Source organism: Lemur catta, chromosome 6 (genome assembly GCF_020740605.2).
Source record: "Lemur catta isolate mLemCat1 chromosome 6, mLemCat1.pri, whole genome shotgun sequence".
NCBI classification, from domain to species: Eukaryota; Metazoa; Chordata; class Mammalia; order Primates; family Lemuridae; genus Lemur; species Lemur catta.
Window position 1 is genome coordinate 90,321,730 of NC_059133.1, and position 17,585 is coordinate 90,339,314.

Here is a 17,585-nt window from a genome sequence, read left to right on the forward strand (position 1 = left end):
TCAGCTTCTCCTCAGGTCTTATAAATAAGACCTAATACAGACAAACTGAAAAATGTGTCTCTCTCCCTTGTTTTTTATAGTTTACTCAAAAGAGTGAATGAAAATTTTTACCATCTCTGTTAATATTACTTGAAAATTTTGTTTAAAAGAGAAAACCAATTTTTAATTTTTGCATTAGTGTATTAAATAGTAAAAGTAATTTTAATAAAAACTTACACACAAATCTATTTAATCTGAATAATTTGACCATACAGTAAGATTTCTGTAACGTTTTATAATTTTTACCAATTTTTTCCTAAATTTTTATCCATTTAGTTTTATCTATCATTTTTATTCACTTAATTTAAACCTATTTTTAAAACCTTTAAATTAGGCAAAATTATTTTTACCACAAAAACCAAATTTTTATGTTTTTACACCCCTTATTTATGAAAACAAATCTTATTATCTTCATATAATTTATATATACAGTGGTTTCATTTATATCTGGTAGTTTTAATTACATATATTAAATACAATGTTAACTCTCAGTAATCCTAATTTTATTAAAAAACCCAGGAAGTAAATGATTTGACTTTAAAACATGTAGCAGACTTATTAGCCTTGCCTGACCAACAGGTCCAGGTGAAAATGTCTAAATTAAATTTTGAAGATATTTTAATTTCATTTTGCTAATTATTTTAAAATTATCTTTATTCATTAAAGATTATTGAAGTCTCATGAACTTGAAAGGCATTTGGGCTAGTTTTTTCCTTTTATGAATATGCACCTATAAGTTAATTTGGTACCATGCAAAATAGACAAATACATATGTGGGTATAAAGAAACAATCAAACATAATGAAGATTACATAGCTTTCATTTTAAAACTCTAGCCACAAGATTGGTAAAACAGTGGGATTTAAACCATGTCCTTCAAAATAAGACAATATAGAGTCTACTTGTTTTACATATGGCCCAAGCCCTCACAGAGAAAACAGGGTAGCAGTCTATGTTTCAAAGCACAGACAGATAAAAACTAAGCCCTTTAAAAAGGAGTTTGAGTATGTTGGAAGAAAGACCAAAATGAATGCTAAGACAATATGGAATCATAGGAATTTATCATTGGACTTATGAGGAGACCAACTTTATTTATATAGTTAACATTGAATCTTGGCTCTCCAAAAAAAGAAAAAGAGAGATTGTGAGCAAAAACCAAGTGCTTGTCCAGAAGGCTGAATCAGAAGGAGGAGGACAAGTGTTTGGGGGATGAGCAAAGAGATTTTACTTTGCTAAGGTGGTTATGATGCACCTCCTCCAATAGATATGGAAGGATAAAATTGAGAGTGGGGGATATGTAACACGGATTGGCCTGAAAGAAAGAAAAAAAAAGATTTTCTGTTTCTTAAAAATGACCTCCATTCATTTCAGGACCTGCAGCCTGGCCTGCATCCCTTAGGCAGGCTAAATGTTGCTAAAACTCCCAGTTGGCCACCAACCCCCCACAGATGGGTGGCTGGCAGATTTCACAGGCTTTGTCTTTGGCAGAGATGTGATAATTAGAATAGTTAACCACAGCAATTGCCTGGAGCTGCGAACCCTTCTTTTAAAAGCTACATATTTAGCCTACTTTCAGGAAATTTGGATTTTGACATGAAAATGTCTACCATATTTCCTCCTTTGCAAAGTAAAATTTACAAACCCGTGTCTGCCTTCTTCGGATTCAGCCTCCTGGACAAATGCCAAGTTTTTGGTAACGAGAGATGACATGGGACACCTCCACACAATGCTTTTAGATTACATTTTTTAAAAAAGAAATTGCTCTAGGTCAGCTCAGTGGCTCATGCCTGTAATCATAGCACTCTGGGAGGCCAAGGCAGTTGGATTCTTTGAGCTGAGGAGTTCAAGACCAGCCTGAGCAAGAGCAAGACTCCGTCTCTACTAAAAATAGAAACAAATTAGTTGGACAACTAAAAATATGTACAAAAAATTAGCTGGGCATGGTGGTCCACACCTGTAGTCCCAGCTACTCAGGAGTTGAGGCAGTAGGATTGCTTGAGCCCAGGAGCATGAGGGTGCTGTGAGCTAGGTGTGAAAGCAGTCACTTACTCTGTGTTCTCAGAAAGATGTTGCAAAAGCATCACAGGACCTCCCTTTCTACAATAAAGCCAAACCAGTCCCTGTTGTTGGTTGACTTCACCTGGAAATTCCCCAACTGACCACCCACAGACCACCTGGTGTCAACCAACCCATCATTTCAAAGAAGCCAATTAAGAGAGACTGGTAAATTGGGGCTCAAATGTCATCCAATCAAGATTCTGTTCCTCAGTCCCCTGAGTCCCCTCGCCTACCCTGTAGTTCTTGCCTTAGTAATCTCTAAATCTGCAAATTGCTTTTAGAAAATAAAGTTCTCTTTTCCTCTCCTTCCGCAAAATTCTTGGTCTTTTTTACTGTCTGTAATCAATGGTCTTTGCTGTAACTATCATAATAGTTTTGAGGTGCCAAGAACCATAGCCATAGAAGATGATGTTGTGTGTGTTCTGAATGCTCCAGTGACTGACACATCCCCACCTCTGTCCCTCTGCCCAGGCCTGCCTATTCCCTGAGACACAACAAGTTTATAATCAGGCCAATTAATATAACCTTACAATGGCCTCTAAGTGTACAAGTAAAGGGAAGAGCTGGATATCTTTAACTATCATAAAAACCTAGAAGTGATTAAGCTTAGTGAGGAAGGCATGTTAAAAGCCTAGATAGTCTGAAAAACAGGCCATTTGTACAAAACAGCTAGCCAAGTTGTGAATGTAAAGGAAAGTTTTTGAAGGAAATTAAAAGTGCTACTGCAGCAAACACAAAAATGATAAGAAAGGAAACATCCTGATTGCTGAGGTAGAGAAAGTTTTAGTGGTCTGGAAATAAGGTCAAACCAGCCACAACATTTCCTTAATCCAAAACCTAATCCAAAGTAAGACCCTAACTCTTCACCTCCATGAAGTCTGAGAGAGGCAAGCAGGCTGCAGATGACAGGCTGGAAGCTAGTAGAGGTTGGTTCATGACGTTAAGGAAAGAAGCCATCTCCATAACATAAAGGTGCAAGGTGAGCAGCAAGTGCTTATGTGGAAGCTGGAGCAAGTCATCCAGTAGATCTAGCCAAAATTGCAGACTAAAGAACAAATTTTCAATGTAGAAAAACAGCCTAAAATTGGAGTAGATGCCATCTAGGACTTTCATAACTAGAGTGCAGAAATCAATGCCAGGCTTTAAAGCTTCAAAGGACAGATTAGCTCTCATGTTAGGGACTAGTGCAACTGCTGACTTAAGTTGAAGCCAATGCTCATTTATCATTCTGAAAATCCTAGGGCCCTTAAGTATTATGATAAATATACTTTGTGCTCTATAAATGAAACAACAGCCTGGATGATGGCACAGCCCTTTACAGCATGGTACTAAATATGTAAGATCAAGGTTTAGAGCTAGTACTCAGGAAAAAGAAATCATTTTAAAATACTGCTGATCATTTTTATGGGTATTATTAAATATGTAAGTAAGTATGTATCATATCTAAATATATGTATCACAACATAAAACATAATAATTAAAATATAGATATGTATATCAGAAACTTTAGTACTGCTCATTTATAATGCAGAGGATGTAAATAGATAGATAATCATACCATGCTCATGGATGGGCAGTATCAATATTGTTAAAATGGCTATATTACCCAAAGTGACCTACAGATTCAATGCAATTTCTATTGAAATACCAACATCATTCTTAGCAGATCTAGAGCAAATAATTCTGTGCTTTATAGGAAACCAGAGAATACCCTGTACAGCTAAAGCAACCTTAAGCAAAAAGAATAAATTGGGCATCACTAACCTATCAGACTTCAAGATGTAGTAGAAGGCTATAGTAACTGAAACAGCATGGTGCTGGCACAAGAACCGAGACATTGACCAATGGAACAGGACTGAGAACCCATACATAAAACCATCCTCATATAGCCATTTGATCTTAGACACAACAGACAAAAGCATACACTGGGGAAAAGAATTCCTATTCAATAAATAGTGCTGGGAAAACTGGATAGCCACATGTAGAAGACTGAAACAGGATCCACACCTGTCACCTCTCACAAAACTCAACTGAAAATGGATAACAGACCTAATCCTAAGGCATAACCATAGGAATCCTAGAAGAAAATGTTGGAAAAATTCTTATGGATATTGGCCTAGACAATGAATTTATGAAGATGAACCCAAAAGCAATCACAGCAACAATAAAAATAAATAAAAGGGAGCTGATCTAATTAAAAAGTTTCTGCACAGCCAAGGAAACTATTATGAGAGCAAACAGATAGCCTACAGAATGGGAGAAAATATTTGCATGCTACACATCTGATAAAAAGGCCCTAACTAGAATCTATATAAAACTCAGGAAAATGAGCAAGAAAACACCAAACAATCCCATTAAAAAGTGTGGAAAGGACATGAACAGAATCTTTTCAAAAGAAGACAGAATAATGCCCAACAAACATATGAAAAAATGCTCAATGTCTCTAACCCTCAGGGAAATGCAAATCAAAACCACAGTGAGATATCACTTAACTCCAGTGAGAATGGCTTTTATCAAGAAGTCCAAAACAACAAATATTGGTGTGGATGAAGAGAGATAGGAACACTCATACACTGCTGATGCGACTGTAAATTAGTACAACCTCTATGGAAAATAATATGGACATACCTCGAAGAACTAAAGGTAGACCTACCATTTAATCCGGCAATCCCATTACTGGGTATTTACCCAAAGGAAAAACATCATTCTGTAAGAAAGATAACTGCACTCACATGTTCACTGCAGTACAGTTCACAATCGCAAAGATGTGGAAACAACCAAAGTGCTGCTAGACAGCCATAAAGAAAAATGGTGAACTAATACATCTTGCATCATCCTGGATGGTGCTGGAGCCCATTCTACTAAGCGAATTATCACAAGAATGGAAAAACAAGCAGCATATGTACTCCCCTTTAAATTGGTACTAATTATTCAACACTTATGTGCACATATGGAAGTAACATTCATCAGGTGTCAGGCAGGTGGGGGAGAGGAGGCGATGGGTAAATTCATATCTAGCAGGTGTGGTGCACACTGGGGGTTGGGCACACTGTAGCTTTGACTTGGGGGGTACAAAGGCAATATATATAACCAAAGTGTTTGTACCCCAAAATATTCTGGAAAAAAATTAAATCGAGAAAAAAGAGGTACATAATAAAAATAAGAATTGTATGACAAACAGAAAATAATTAACAAAATGGCAATAATAAACTTTTCCCTATGAATAATCACTCTAAATATGAATGGATTAGATTCCGCAATCAAAGGATACAGATTGGCTGAATGGACTTTCTTAAAAATCCAATTATATGTTGTCTATAAGAACCCACAGTAGATTTCAGAACAAATATACTGAAAGTGAAGGGATGGAAGGAGAGAGACAGGTAAGAAAAAGAGAAGAAATGGCTATATTAAAATCAGAACAAAGTCTTTAGTTCAAAACCAGTCACAAAGAGACAAGGAAAGACATTATATACTGATAATGGAGTCAATTCACCAGAAGGATGTAACAGTTATAATAATATATATACCCAGCATCAGAGCACCTAAACGTATAAAGCAAACAGTCACGGAACTTAAGGCAGATATAGATGGAAATGCAAAAATAGTAGGAGACCTCAATCCTCCACTTTAAATGATAGATGGAACACCCAGATATAAAATCAACAATTATCCAGATGATCTAATCGACACTGCAAACCACATCAAATACAGATATGTACAGAACATTCCATCCAACAGCAACAGAATGTACATTCTTCTCAAGGGCACAAGGGACATTCTCCAGGATAGATCATTTTTTAGGTCATGAAAGAAGTCTTAAAAAATTAAGAAGATTTAAATCACACCAAGTATCTCTGAAAACATCAAAAGAAGGAAACTAGAAACCAACAGAAAGAAAACTTGAAAATTAATAAATATGTGATAATTAAACAACACATTGTTGAACAACCAGTGAGTGGGTCACAGAATGAACCAAAAGGAAAATTTTAAAGGAACTGGAGTAAACGAAAACAAAAATACAAAACCTTATGTGGCATAACAAAAGTAGAATTAAGAGGGAAGTTTATAGTAATGAACACCTACATTAAACAAGAAGAAAAATTTAAAACAATCTAACTACATCTTAAGAAATTAAAAAAGAAAAAAGTAGGCCCAAATTTAGCACAATGAAGGAAACAATAAAGATTAGAGTAGAAATGAGTAAAATAGAAAATAGAAAAATAGTACAAAAGTAAACAAACCTAAGATTAGTTTTTGGAAAACATAAATAAATTCACAATATTAAGCCATACTAATTAAAAAAGAGAGAAACTTCAAATAAATAAAATCAGAAATAAAAGAGGAGATATTACAACTAATGCCACAGAAATAAAAAGGACCATAAGAAATATCTAAGAGCAATTAAAAGCCAACAAACTGGATAACCTGGAAGAAATGTATAAATTTGTAAAAACATAGAACCTACCAAGACTGAATTATGAAGAAATAGAAAATTTGAACAGACATAACTTTTTCTCTAATATCAAAATGCTCTCCTTGTCATTGATCAGAATACTTTATACAGTTAAAATGTCCATATTATACAAACTGATCTACAGATTCAGTGGACTTGCTATCAGTATCTCAATGGCATTTTATACAGAAGTAGAAAAAATGAATTTAAAATTTATGTGGATCCAAAAAAGACCCTGAATAGCCAAACTGATTTTGAGCAAGAAGAAGAAAGCCAGAGGCTTCAAACTTTCTGACATGAAAATATATTGCAAAGCTACAATAACTAAAAAGTATGATACTGGCACAAAGGCAAACACATAGACCAATTAAACAGAATAAAGAACTTAGAAATAAACTCTTGTGAATATACTTAAATGATCTTTGAGTGCCAAGACCATTCAATGGGGAAAAAACTGTCTTTAACAAATGATGACGGTAAAAATAGATATCCCTATGCAAAAGGATAAAACTATTCACCTATCTTACATTACACACAAAAATAAACTCAAAATGGATTAAAGGCTTAAATGTAAGTACCGAAACTGTAAAACTCCTAGAAAAAGACATAGGGAGAAACCTTTATGACATTGGTTTTGGGAATGATTTCATGGATCTGACACCAAAAGCACAGGCAACAAGATAAAAAATAGACAAATGGGATGACATCAAAGCTAAATAGCTTCTTCACACCAAAGGAAACAACCAACAGAGTGAAAAGACAACCTATAGAATGAGAGAAAAAAATATTTGCAATCATATACTATATAAGGAATTAATATCCAAAACATGTAAGGAACTGCTACAACTCAATCATAGAAACCCAAATAACCCAAATGAAAAATGCACTGAAATAGAATGGACATTTCTCCATAGAAAACATATAAATGGTCAAAAGATCTATGAAAAGATGCTCAATGTCACTAATCATCAGGGAAATGCAAATTATAATCATAAGATATCACCTCACACCTGTAAGGATGGCTATTATCAAACAAAAGAAAAGCATTGATGAGGATATAATCAGAAGAATTGTTCACTTTTGGTGGAAATACAAAATTGTGCTGTTGCTATGGAAAAAACTATGGAGAGTCCTCAAAAAGTAAAAAAAGATTTACCATATGATCCACCAATCTCACTTCTGGGTATTAATCCAAAAGAAGCAAAATGAGAGTCTCGAAGAGATATTCACACACTAAAGTCTATTGGAACAGTATTCACAGGAGTCAAGGTATAGTATGTACATACAATGGAATATTACTCATCCTTCAAAAATAAAATCCTGAATTATGTAACAACATAGATACATAGATGAACCTTGAGGACATTATGCTAAGTGAAATAAGCAAGTCACAGAAGGATAAGCACTGCATGATTCTACTTATATAAAGTATCTCAAGTAGTCAAGCTTATAGAATTATAGTATAAATTATGATTGCCAGGGATGGATAGAGGAAAAAATGGGGAGTTGCTAAACACAGGGCATAAAGTCTCAGTTATATAAGCTGAACAACTTCTACAGACTTACCATAAAACATTGTACCTATTTTTAATAATTCTTTATTGTACACTTGAAAATTTGTTAAGAGGGTAGATCTCATGTGTTCTTACTGCAATAAAATAAAATTAATTAAGAATAGTAAATTGGATGCAAAAATACATAAAAGGTATAGCATATCATGAACAATTGGGGTCTATCCCAATAATGAAGGGTTAGTTACCATTAGAAAGTAAATCAACATATTAACAAACTAGGGATAAAAGAGGATAGGATCTCAATGGAGACAGAATAAAACATTTGGTAAAAATGAATGTCCACCCTGATACAAATTTTCATCACATTAGGAATAGAAGGAGATCTTCCTCAATCTGGTAAAGGCCATTTATGAACATCCTACAGCTAAGATGAAGTATAAAGATGAAAACGTGAATGTTTACCCTGTAAGACAAATACCAAGACAAGGATGTTTATTCTTACCACTGACATTCAACTTTGTATTGAATCTTCTCACTACTGTGACTAGTGAAGAAAAAGAAATAAAGGCATTGAATTTTGAAAAGAAAGTGATAGAGCTGTCTTTGTTCATCTTTGCAGAAAGTCCAATAGTATCTACAGAAGTAGTACTAGAATACGAAGTGTAGACAGGTTGCAAGATTAAAGTTACATATGAAATCAATTATGTGTATATGTATAATTACAATTAAAATTTTAAAAATTGAAATTGGGAAATGCAATTTATAATAGCTTCAAACACAATAAGATAATTGGGGGGAATTCTCATAAACATGTAGAAGACTTGCATACCAAAAACTGCAAAATATTGCTGAATGTAATTTAAGAATATTGAGGTATAAGGCATATACCTTGTTTAAGGATAGGAAGACTGAAAACTAAAAAGGAGTTAACTATTAATACATTTAACAATGTGAATATCAAAATAATTATGCTTAGTTAAAAATCCATACAACAGATTTATACACTATATGTGTCAACTTCTATAAAATAGTAGAAATGTGAATCTATAGTAACAGAATACAGTGTAATACATACCTATGAGGGGGAGCAAGAGGAAAGTACTACATAGGGGCCAAAGGACACTTTTTGAGGTGATATATGTTCTCTATATTATTGAGGTAATGATTTCATATATGTATAGATATGGAAATACATCAAATTACTTTTTATTTACAAAGACAGGGTCTTACTCTGTTGCCCAGGCTAGGGTGCACTGGCACCATCATAACTCACTGAAGGCTCCTACTCCTGGGCTCAAGATATCCTCCTGTATCAGCCTCCTGAGTAGCTGGGACTACAGGTACATTCCAATATACCCAGCTAATTTGTCATATTTATTCATTTATTTTTGTACAGACAGGGTCTTGCTATGATGCCCCAGCTGATCTTGAGCTCAGGACCTCAAGTGATCTCCTGCCTCAGCCTCCCAAAATGCTGGGATTACAGGCAAAAGCCACTCACTGCTTCCAGTCTAAGTATGTGAAATTTATTGTATATGGATTATGCTGAAATTAAACTACTAAAAATAATCACTAAAAATCATAAAAACATGCTCTACATAGAAGAGGATATAAAAATGAAAAATATTAGGGGTAAGCATCATTAGTTATTAGACAAATGGAAATTAAATGTATGGTTATATACAAACACATATCATCCAGAGGTCTTTAGACTAAAATAAATGACAATACTGTGTGTTGGCAAGGATGTAGAGTAACACACTCACATAAACCACTGGTGAGGTTATAAATAAATTTTATAAGTAACTTTTTATAAATGCTCTAAATCATTATCTAAAAGAACTAAATATATACCAACCTATGACTAAGAAATTCAGTAACTAAACATATACTCAAAAGATATGAGGGCATCTGTCCAACAATGAGATATACAAAAATGTTTATACTGTTTTTATTCATAAGAGTCAAAAAGTGGAACAAAGCAAATATTGAAAAACATTAGAATGGGTAAGCAAACCGTGGTATATTCTTAATAATTCTACATGACAATAAAAATAATGAGCTACTGCCATACAAAAAAAATATGGATGAATCTCAAAGACATAACACTTAACATTGAAGGCACGGGCCAGGCACAGCGGCTCATGCCTGTAATCCTAGCACTTTGGGAGGCCAAAGAGGGAGGATGGATGGAAACCAGGAATTTGAGACCAGCCTAAGCAAGAGCAAGACCCCATCTCTACAAAAGGTTGAAAAATTCTCTCAGCATGGTAGTGTGCACCTGTAGTTCCAGGTATTTGAGTGGCTGAGGCAGGAGGATAGCTCGAGCCAAGGAAGTTGAGGTTGCAGTGAGCTGTGACAATGCCACTGCACTCTAGCTGGGGCAATACAGCAAGACCATGTCTCAAAAGAAAAAAAAAATAGAAGCCACAAAGACCATATATGTTAACTTACCATTTGTACAAATTCAAAAACAGGCAAAAGAAATGCATATTTTTGAAACAGAGTGGTGGTTTTCTTGGAACAGGGTAGACAGTATCAATCAGCAAGCAGCATGAAACAGTCTTGGTGGTGGCAGACAATCTATATTATAATTGGTGGTGATTGCATCAGTGTAGACATAGGTTAAAAATTAAATGTACATTTAAGATTGTTATACTTTATTGTGTTTTCTCTCAATTAAAAATGTATAAAGAGGTGAGCTATAATCAATGAAATACTTATTGTAAATAAAGAGAACAATGATGAAAAATTTCATGAGAACAGTTTGTGGATCAGGTCTGTGAGGAGCCAGTTCAATACCAGCAGGTGGACAGAGGCTCCTGGAAGGATATTTTCAAGGAGAACAAAGTGACGTTCATGGATTATACAATATTATTGAGGACTTAAAAAAAAACATTAATTAATTTGCTTTTTATGTCATAATGGTTATAACAACAGAACCTCAAAGAAGGAGATATAATCCTAGCTTACTACTGGGCTTTCAAATGTCCTCTATTCATAGGGTCATGGTGATAAACTATCTTGTGCTAGCTAACCACTGTACAGAACAAATTAGCCTCAAATTTATTAGCATAAAGCAACAAATATTGATCACATCACACAGTCTCTGAGCATCAGGAATAGGAGCAGCTGAGCGAAGTGCTCTGGCTCAGGACCTCTCATGAGGTTACCGTCACATGCAAGTTGGGGTGCAATTATTTGAAGGCTTAACACTGGCTGGACAGTCTGCTTCCAAGAAGGCTCCTCGTATGTCTGTTGAGTAGAGGCTGCAGTCCCTCGCTGGCTGTTCATAAGAGACCTCAGTACTTTGCCACGTGGACCACGTCATAGCATTGCTCATAATGGGATAGCCAGCTCCCCTCAAATCAAGTGATCTGAGAAAGAGTAAGGCAGAAGACACCCTGTCTTTTATCATCTAACCTCAAGAGAGACACACTGTGACTTCTGCTTTATTCTATTGGTCACACTGGTCAATCTTTACACAATGTGGTGGATTATTTCTAAAAAGTTGGACTCCTAGAGGCAGGCATCATTGGGAGCATTTAGGAAGCTGTCTATGAGAGTCTTTAGCCCCAAATAATTTATGTCCCTCCCCCACGCAAAATGCACACCTACCCCACCTCACAAAATCTTATTCCATTACACCATCAGCTCAAAGTGCAGAAGCTGGTCAGAGCCAGGTTGGGTGAGGCTCATCAAGTGTAGTTCCTTAAGTTTAGCTTCTTGAGTTAAAATTTCTGTTCAACTGAATATCTGTGGAATTAATTATGCTAGATATTTTCTTTCCCTATACACTCAACATCCAAAAAAACAAACTTAAGTAGACATTCTTATTAAAAAGAGAGAGACAAATGAGAAGCAGAATGTAGTCACTGATGCATAGTAATTCTAAAAGCCAGCATAGAAAATGATGGGACTTAGTCTTATTTGTGCTATAAAATGACGATAATTCCTAGATCCACCTTGTAGGTTCTTGCTTCTGCCCTCCGAATCACCCCTACTTTTCAAAAAAGGTAGCACTTAATTGTGATTTTGTAGTTTTTTTAGTGTGCTCCTGCTTGCAAAAGGTTAAGGGACCAAAAATATGTATGTATATATGTAGGCAGGCATGAATGCATGTATGTATGTATGTATTTATTTTACTGTCTCTGTCCTGTTCAGTCTAAGCTGGCCATGTTTCTACTGATATAATTATCTTAAAAATGTTTTGGGATCTCCTTTGAGTATTTTTGGGGTTCATTTCATTCACAAAATCCAGACACATAAATCTTTTTGAGCTTCTCTACATGGAACTTCTGCTGAAATCTCTAAGGGACAATGCCCTAAAGCAGAAGTCTCCTACCTTTTTGACACCAAGGACTGCTTTCATGGAAGACAATTTTTCCACAGACTGGTGGTGGGGGGAGTGCATATGGTTTGGGGATGACTCAGGTGCATTATATTTCTTGTACAGTCAAACCTCTCTGCTAACAATACTCTGTATTTGCAGCCACTCCCCAGCGCTAGCATCACCAAATCAGCTCCACCTCAGATCATCAGGCATTAGATTCTCAAAGGAGCATGAAACGTAGATCTATGCATGCCTAGTTTACAGTAGAGTTCTCCCTCTTATTAGAATCTAATGCTGCCACTTATCTAACAGGAGGCGGAGCTTATGTGGTGATGTGAGTGATGGGAGCAGCAGGAAACACAGATGAAGCTTTGCTCACTGGCCCGCTGCTCACCCCCTGCAATGAAGCCCAGTACCTAACAGGCCACAGACTGGTACCAGTCCAGGACCCGGGGTTGGGAACTGCAACCCTAAAGCTTCCTAGAAGCTGTAATGTCTGACTAAGACAATCTGTAAACTACACCCTTTATAGATCCTTTGACCGAATTGAGACACCATTTCTGCTCTTTTTGGAATATTAACAAGAAATGTTACAGGCACACCCAAACCTTCTTTTTAGACCCTTATTTTCAAGAGCACTAGGGACTTGGTCTTTGACAGAATCTATTTCTAAATTGTAGCATTTTTTGACATTTGAGGAATCCACTAATCTCAAAACCAGCAAGCTCTGGCTCCATTTTGTTTAAAAGCCACAAGTCATTGGTCATTTTTGTTTAAAATCCTTCCATTAGCTTATGTGTGTTCTATAGCATTGTAATACAAGTAGCAGGGAGAAATCAGACAGGATCTTCCACATTCTGACAGGAAATGCCTTTAGCTACTTCTCCAAATTCATTAAGTACATTTTCTACCTTCCACAAAACTATAGACAATTGTGTTGCTAAACACCATGGCGCTAAATAGAAAGAATATTACCTTCTTCACTTTCCAATAGCATGTTTCCACTTTCCCATAGCCCTCACTAGAAGGTTTAGTATTCCCCGTCCTTTGGAGGATTTCATCCACTTCCAATTTTAAAACACTCTAAAAGTTAGATATTTTTTTTTTCTGTACGACAATACCTTCCTTCTTGGTATCAAAATATGTATTAGTTATCTACTGCTGTGCAACCCATTACTCCAATACTTAGCAGCTTAAAAGAATAAATGGTACTATCTCACACAGTTTCTGAGCATTAGGAATTCCTCTACAGTGTACCAGGATGGCCCCGGCTCAGGGCTCTCACGAGGTTGCTTTCAGGACATTGGCTGGGGCTGTCGTCATCTGAAGACTTGACTAGGCCTGCAAAGAAGGCTCCTTACATGGCTGTGGGACTTAGACTCCAGTTCCTTGCTGGCTGTCCCTAAGACACTTCAGTTCCTTGCCACATGGTCCTTTTAACAGGGCTGCTCACTTCCCCAGATCAAGTGACATTGGAGAGAGAAAAGAGGAAGAATCCATGCTATTGTTTATGACCTAGCTCAGAAGTGACATATTTGCACTCTATTCGATCGGTCACACAGATCAACCCTGATACAACCAGGAAAGAAATTATACAAAGGCATTTATCCCAGAACGTGAGAATCAGGGGCGGACATCATGCTATTATTACATAATTGATAGATTTTCACCTTTTACAATAAACATAAACAGATAATATAAGACATAACTATTCTTATACAATGAAATTTGTAAGTGTATTTACAACTGGTAGATGTGACCTGCAAAAGGATAAAGCAAAGCACACAATAGGATTGATGTGTGTGAGATAGTGTCATCTTACACACAAAAACCGGGGTGGCAAACTGTGGCCTGTGGACCAAATCTGTCTCACCACAGGTTTTTGTACATAAAATTCATTCATAACACAGGCAAACCGGGCATTTAGGTATTAGCTATGTCTTTCAGCACTACAATGGCAAAGTTGAGTAGTTTCCACAGAGACAGGTCCACAATGTTGAAAATATTTACTATCTAGTTCTTCAGAGAAAGTTTTTCAACCCTTGAACCAGGATATAAGGAGAAAATTTTCAGAAGTCACAAAATTTGGAAGAAAAAAAAGATTAAGTACTCCAGACTTGCACATGCAGAAAACTGAAAGGAATCCTAAGGCTGCAGTAAGCACACGCATGCAAGGCTCTCAATACGGGCAAAAACTATGATCCTCCATGAAAACGAGAATTCAGATAAGCAGCAGGGGACGAAGGGACATTCAGGGACAAGCACAATATTCTTCCTATTTGCGCAAAGTCATGCTTCATCGCCGAATAAATCTGCTGATGTTTGTGTAATAAAATTTGCTTTGAGGAGAGCTGAGGCTGAAGTCTCCTACAGAGTCTTTTACACCCATTTGGCCACAGAGCAGAGACAAGACATCTAATTGATTATTGTACGTGCAAGCCATCAATAAACAAATTGGGTCTAGATTCTATTTGGGTATTTTGTACTTTAATCAACTCATCATAAATGATTAATTAGCTAGTCAGTCAGCCCACTGTTCATATCATAGCCAAGCACTAAAAACAGACTCTTAGGCATCTCCTGAAATCAGCAAAGAGCTGTCCCAGTACAGGTATAAAATAACTATCTTTCTTATGTATACTATGTTAGCTTGTATGTGTCAATAATGGAGGAACTGAGAATTAATATATTCATAAAAATAGAAAATGATTATTTTCCCTGGCATATGTGAATTAAGTTCTCAGTTAACTTAGGAATCAAAAGACAATGTTTAAACTACATGAACTATGAAGTAGCAGTTGTAACACATTTGTAGGGGTGTGTTGGTGTGGTAGGCAGAACCCAAGGGGCTTCCAAAATTCCCATCACCTGGTGTACACCTCTATAATCTCCTCCTTTTGAGTTTAAACAGGATTTGTGAATAAGATAGAATGTTACTCTGTGTTTAGTTTACACTAAAGGACATAGGTTAAGCAATTTTTCATATGTGATTAAGGTTCCTAATCCTTCACTTAATGAAAAGAGAGATTTGTCCCTCGGGGTGGGCCTGTGCTAATGAACTGAACACTTTGAAAGAGCTTGTAAAGGCAGAGAGAGGGGAAGTCAGAGATGTTCTTTTCCTGGCCTGGAAGAAGCAAGCAGCCATGGTGTCACTGCCTAAGCACAGGGGCCACCTCTGGGAGCTGAGGGTCTCAGTTCTATACCCACAGAAACATTCTGTCAACAACCTGAATGAGCCTGGCAGAGGACTCTGAGTTTGAAGTGGGAATGCAGCCTGGCCAAGCCCTGATTCCAGCCTTGTGTGTCCCTGCACAAGGAAACCAACCTGAGCTATGACAGATTCCTGACCCACTGAAACCGTGAGATATTAAACATGTTGTTTTAAGTCTGTAATTCTATGGTAATTTGTTATGTAACAGTACAGAGCAAGTATTGCATACCGTTAGGATAACATCTTCAGGGCATCAAAATGAAATTAAGGAAATATAAACTGATTCTTGCAGTACTCTTTTGCTACTGTGTGTTTTTCATGTTTACTTACCCTTTCCTGTTCTATATAAATATATAGGGTGTCACTCAACTGGATCCTTCCATGCGCATTAGTCCATTTCATAACAACAACAACAAAAAAAAAACCAGAGAGCAAAAGAACATAATGTGTCTCTCCCCAGAGAATATATCATAAATCTTATATCAGAGGGGATAAAAAGAGATTTGGTAGAAACTCTTATATATGAAAGAGGTCTTTCCCATCCAAAGACTACAAAGATATTTTCAGGATGAAGAACAGCAGAATGCAGGTAAGAGTGGGAGGAAGAGTAGTAAAAATGAAACAGGTCAGATGGGCCTGGACTGAGTGTGATTAATATGATAGCACCATGTTGTGAGAAAGACACACCCTGGGGTGACCAGTATCCTCCATTCAAGGCAACACCTTCCATCAAAAAGCCCTGACATTATGTAGGAACTGAAAAATAACATCGGAGCTACAATTGGGAGGCAACAGGAATTTTCAACTCCCAGGGGAAAATATTCTTGGCCTAAATTTCTCTCTGAAATTAGACATCATTCATCACACTTAACACCTCTGTTTTCTCACTGCTCTTGAAACTGTGATCAATGTTCATGAGTTCTCTGGAAAATAAAGGAAGACTGGGCTCTGGACAGCTGATGGGGTAATGACGTGAAAAGTAATAACTGGAACCTATATTTTGGTGTAGCTAAATGGACACAGTTGAGATTCATCCCGGACAAAAATGATGAAAATTGAGCAGATTTGGTTCATTACAGAGAAAACCACTCTACGTATCAAAACCCAAATAGAAGACATTGCCTTCTGGGTAGAGAATAGAGAAATGAGATAGTTGGTATGAGAAATTATTGATTTTCCTTACAAGCTTACCTACTATTTTTAAATTTTAATTAAAAATATATTATTTTGTAATGAAAAAAATCCAAAACATTTCAAATCTCCAGAAAGTGTAATGCATAAGCTCTCTCAGTTCAAGTTAAACATTTGAAAGTTGTTATATTCTACCTTGTATATTTCATTATGTAACTTAATGCATTTTTCCTAATTTAATCATCATTGAAGATTATGAAGAGTTCAGTTCATAGTCCTGTTTATATTTTGAGAAATAAAATCTAGGAGGTCCTTTCCTCTTCTAGGCCTTTGTATATTACAAACAACTTTGTTCTTAATTATTGCCATTTAATTGAAATATAAAACAATAAAGCAAATAGAGATGCCAATATAAATTTTTTAGGCTTTATATATGTGACAGTTATAAAATGGAGTTGGTTTTTGATAATGGTGACATCAGGAATGTCCCATCTAAGTTACAGCATTGGAACTCATTGTTGTCCCCAACCCTTCTTTGACATGTTCAGAAACCCCTCAGTAAAATGGAGTGCCCCTCCCCTCCAAAAATGGAATTGTTCCATATTAGACACGTAACTTTTAGAAAAGGGAATAAGATCATCATTGTACACGTAAGTGACTCCTTCACTGATGCATAGGCACACAAGTGTTCTTATCTGAAGCAGGAGGTAAAAGTGAGAATATTGTCATATGGCACTTTCAGCTCTAAATTAAAACACATAAATACACAGATATCCATGGAAAACATTAACATTGTTGTTACTTCCAGGAAAGTGAGGTGAGACGGCAACTTCCCAATTTAGTG